This window comes from Ctenocephalides felis, unplaced genomic scaffold (assembly GCF_003426905.1).
Source record: "Ctenocephalides felis isolate EL2017-DRISC unplaced genomic scaffold, ASM342690v1 CF-g0.4_SCAFFOLD_03693, whole genome shotgun sequence".
NCBI classification, from domain to species: Eukaryota; Metazoa; Arthropoda; class Insecta; order Siphonaptera; family Pulicidae; genus Ctenocephalides; species Ctenocephalides felis.
Window position 1 is genome coordinate 11,706 of NW_020539847.1, and position 5,140 is coordinate 16,845.

General features: G+C 28.3%; 1 long non-coding RNA gene across 1 annotated transcript; it reads right to left on the minus strand.

Moving 5' to 3' along the window:
• Positions 1–1,951: 1,951 nt before the first annotated feature.
• On the minus strand, positions 1,952–2,947 carry LOC113390898. Its single transcript, XR_003368301.1, has 3 exons — positions 2,559–2,947; positions 2,283–2,390; positions 1,952–2,221 (listed from the first exon to the last, which is right to left on the minus strand). It is a non-coding gene; the product is annotated as an uncharacterized LOC113390898 (long non-coding RNA).
• Positions 2,948–5,140: the final 2,193 nt, after the last annotated feature.

A 5,140-nucleotide genomic window follows, 5' to 3' on the forward strand; every position in this document is an offset into this window, starting at 1 on the left:
GTGTTAAGAACTTCGGGTTGCACAAATCAGTTAGATTTCAACATCGGCCAGCTTGATATCAAGCTGTATGACATATATTTAAAAAAAAAAAACTGGCAAGAACTTCTATTATGCCAGTTCTAATATTTATCCTAAAAATATATTTCTAATAAGAAAATAATTCAATTTCAACACACTTTAACTTTAAATCTATTTAAATTTGTGATATGTAAATTTATTATTATTATTAAGAAACTTGTCCAAGCAAGTCTCAGCACAGACTGAATAATTTATTTTAATTATTTTTACCCAAAAATTAAACATAAGTAGGTTATAAAATATATATTTATAGACTGGTAACATAGTTGTTATAATAATAATAAAACCAATAAATAATTTTCAATATTTGTGTGTATTCTATTTTTAAAAATATACATCTACAAATATATATATATATATATATATATATATTATAAATAAATTTAATTTAATTCAAAAACCCTTCAGCATCATTAATAATGTTGTAATTATTCTTTATTACTTTCATCAATATTTTTATATTACTGCACATATAAAATATATAAAATTTATACATATATAAAATATTTGCACTGTATACTACAATATAATAGAAATCTTTCAAACACTTTTTTACAATCTCAATAAATAAATAAATAAATAAACATATATCTACTACCCAGTTCTTTTCCTCTTACCGCCAATTTTACCCATCTCTTCCTTCAATTTTTTTATACAATCGAAATGGTGCTGTATATGAAACCTGTATAAATTTTTACTCATCTCTACAGGATCGATAAAATTATCATCCATGAATTGCAATTTAAGCTTTGTAAACAAATGTATTTTTTGAAAAGGCTCCAAAGCTGCAATTGCTAAAGCTGCTAAATTATCTGCAGCCTTTTTGTTGTTGGCTTTAACAATCTTTTGACGATTAAAAGGACTTCTTCAGGTTTACTTGTTGAAAGGATATCATTTGATGGTGATATGTAGGATCGTTTGGTCCAGGTTTTGTGGTTGAAGTATGATGTAAGGGAATCTAAAATTGAAATCACTCGTGCTGCTGATTTTTTACCAGGACGTCTGGTACTTTGACATCTTCTTTCTTACTGTTCAACAGTTTTCTCTTCAGCAATTTCATTTAACAAACAACACTTTGTACTCCTTCTGATCATCATTACAATGTATTGAAGTCTCAGACAGTCTTGGGAATACTTTTGGTCTTCTACATAACCGTCCATAAGTTTCATTTAAAACTTTCACCTTTGGTAGAACTTTTTAGACGAATCGGTCGGTTTAACCAATTTGATCAAATGGTACAAAGCTTGTGCAGCTGTCTGATCTTCATAGTTAACAATGTGTACACACAACTTTTCTCAAGTCCAACATTTCTTAACAGAATACATTGCTGATGGTATTATTGTTATGTTTTTATTCATATACGCCTGAAACAAATAAAATCACATTGTTTATATATATATATATATATATATATTATATTAGGGTGGACCCATATAGTATGGTTCTAAAATTTGAAAATTGGTAAAATGCAGTTGTGTAGAGAATTGTATGAGCTTTTTATCTTTATAAAACAAAGTTTATGTGCTGTAAAACAAGTTTTTGCGCAATTCAAACAAATGTGAGAAAATGTATAACCATTTTCATTTATGATTGCAATTTTATTAAACTTTTGACGACTTTTTTCGTCGTTCCAAAGGTTGAAAATCGTTATATGCATTTATGTAGAAATTTTATAAGCTTTTCATACATGTAAAATAAAATGTATGTGCTTGAACAAGTTTTGCACAATTTAAATAAATGTCGAAAATGTGCTCGCAAATCAATTCTTATCGATTAAAGCTGAACCACCATTGTTGATATAATTCTGGAATTGGATAATAAATTAATACACAAAAGTATTTATTTAGTGATTGTAATATTTACTTTTATGTGTTCAATTTCTTTTTCGGAAAATTTCTCTCGGGGCCCTCCTAAAATAAATATTTTTGCTGCTGATAAACTTCTCTCGTATATTTCGTCCTTGTTACTGAGGAAATAAATTTCATATATTAATTCGAGTATATTAACAAATTTGTAGAATGTTGTTCTGCGACCAATCACAATGCTCGAAAATGACGTATGTTATTAGTTAATATTGTTCGTTCGTTTTTTTTTTTCGTTTCCTTTCGCCCTTACCGCATAGGTTATAAATAGGGGTACACTTCTACAAAAATTTTCAAATTAAAAATGTAAAGTTTCTACGCGATTTTGAAATAATATCTCACCTTTCCGACCACCTCTGGATTGGCACAAATTTTTCAAGACTAAGACTGGCCAAATCGGTTTAGCCGTTTTAAGTAATCCAAATATCTGCACAAATCCTCAACTAAAGCCTGAATAATAAATTAATTATAAATTCAGTATAAAAAATGTATAAATTATATTAAATGTTAGGATTTCAAATCTCTTAATAATATAATAATAATAATAATAATATATATAGTATTTTGCTTGAATGCAGTACATGGTATGAGACAACCATGTCTAAATAATTCTCTTACCTTTTTCCCATTTTATACACAAATTTCTGTGTCTGTGCTTTGACTTTCAGTTCCCTGTATTTTTTCTATCTGCATTCTTCTTCTTCCCAATCCTTTCGGTCCTTCTATTTTCAGTCCTTCGTGTAGGAGGTACTCGTTTTGCAGAAGGGGCCCAGGCTAGTTTCCTTTACTTTTCAGGATCGAGCTCAGTAGAATTCTTTCTTTGTCTAGAGTCGACTTCATAATATAAGTACACTATCTAGCCTAGCGTGCCATGATCACCTCGCTAGAAGCTTGATTGAGTAAGGTTCAAAACAACAATTTTTCTCATAACTAAAAATACATGTGATATTTGTTGGGGAGAGGAAGGGTAATTTGAATATCACCATGTATCACCGAGGTCCCAGAATCCTTAAAAATCGAACACGTGATTAATGGACACACCCCTTGGATGTTTTTTTGTCTCTCGCAGATCTTGTGTAACCAGTGTGATTAGGTGTAACATCTAATTTGGTACATATTGCATGCGCTTCAACTTGCTTTAGAATGAGCCTTCTCTGTATCACTATAATTGACCCATAATTTTAACGATGGACCAGATAGCCTAGATTAGTTCTTGAAACTTGTGACCCAGCCGATAAGCAAGTACAACTGTCTGCGAGATCTGTAAGAATAACAAAGAATTTGTGTTTATGGATTCATCAGCAGTGTAATAATATAAAAAAATATATGTTTAGAAGACAATAAGTCTATGATTTATTTCATAGGAACGCTTGTACAGCCAGATAACCTCACAAACAACACTAGAACTTGTACAAGCCCATTTTAGCAACAAATACATTTATTTTAGAATTTTCTACATTAATTATCATACGAGAATATTAAATTCATTCAGAATTTACGTACATGCAGCAAAATACAGCAAAAAAAGCACTTATAACAAAAGTGTTATTTTGACGTTTATGACATTTTAGGGTTATGTTTTGCAAAATTGTAAAAATTGTAATAACACACCAAAGACATAATTTTATAACAATTTGTGACTGCCAACTCATACAGCAATAAAAAATACATATTTCATGTTTTACCCGAAATTGGCGTCTAAAATCCATAAATGCCCATGATTAATCCGTTACCTTGCCCATGTAATTTTTAATTTTTGAACAAATAGTGAGTACTGAGCAATGTTTTTAATTTTATTAGCATATTTATCGTGGCAAAAACAGTTTTTTTTCACCTATATTTGATTTAATTAAATCGAAATTTCTTATTTCAGGGGGTCCGCCATCTTGGATCCGGGTATAAAGGCGGGGCTAATTGACAAAGGGCTCATTAGTGTTTCAGATTTCGAAGGTAAACATTGAAGTGAAAAGTGAAATAAGTAGTGAAATAAATAGTGAAATAAGTAGTGAAGTGAAGTAATAAGTGTATTTTAATATGATCCAGTGTGCAGCATGTAAGCAGAACAAGTAAGTGGTTTATTTTTCAAAAATACTTAATTGTAAAATTAAATAAGTAAAGAAATGCAGTTAATATTTTTAAGATTAATGGCTTTGTCTAAATTTTGGAATAGTTCTTATTGAAAAAATTTAATGATAAAAATATTTTATTATTAGAATAAGTAAATAATTTTATACTCATTTTTTATTTTTTGAGTTCATCACCCACCAAAAAAATTGCAGCCCCAAACAATGACCAGGAAAAAAAACATTGACTTTCGAGATTTGTAAATTTAAAAACTATTATTGTTGGAGAGGAGGAGTCGAGTAACAGACTATGATTCATATTTTTTTTCATTATTTCACCATTGTAAATTAAACTGTTTTAATAAAAAAAAAGCTCTGTTATAACTGATTTTATTTCAACCATTCAATTAAAATGAATCTTAACTTATATATTAAAATTTGTATTTTTCTATATTTCAGGCTTGCATTTATTGAATTTTTTTTCTTAACAATAATCATAGAAAAACTAACTTGATTAGATTTCAATTTAGGAGGAAAATAAAGGGCAGCACAGGTATAAAATGTGAATTGAAACCCCTAGAACTACATCTTGGAAGGTTGTATGAGTAGTACAGTAAACAAAATCTGCATAATTTTTAATATTGCAAATAAAATCAAAACATGCAAAAGATACATTTTCAAATATATTACAAACATATTTTTATAAAATAATGAAAATTATAACTGATTTTATGATAAATATTAATTAATATATTTCCACAATTATGCATAAATGACCGACTAATGTTATTTACTCAATGACTTAATTATAAATATTAGAAACTTTGAAACTAAGAAGAAAAAGCATAGGAGTCTGACGAATAAATAACAAATTAATAGATCTTAAAAATTAAATATATATTAATATCAAAACTGAGAGGAAAACTAAATTCCTAGGATTCATTTATGATGGAGGCATTCTCTTTAATTAATTTTTTAATAAATTTGTATTTTTCAATATTTCTGCCTTAAGGGGAAATTCTAGTGTAGAAATTCAAAAAAATCGATCTTTTTATGTCATATGTTCAAAGTTTAACTATCTAAGAATATAGGTACGGGAAGGTTTTTTTAAAAATTTGAATTATTTTTCGGAGATAG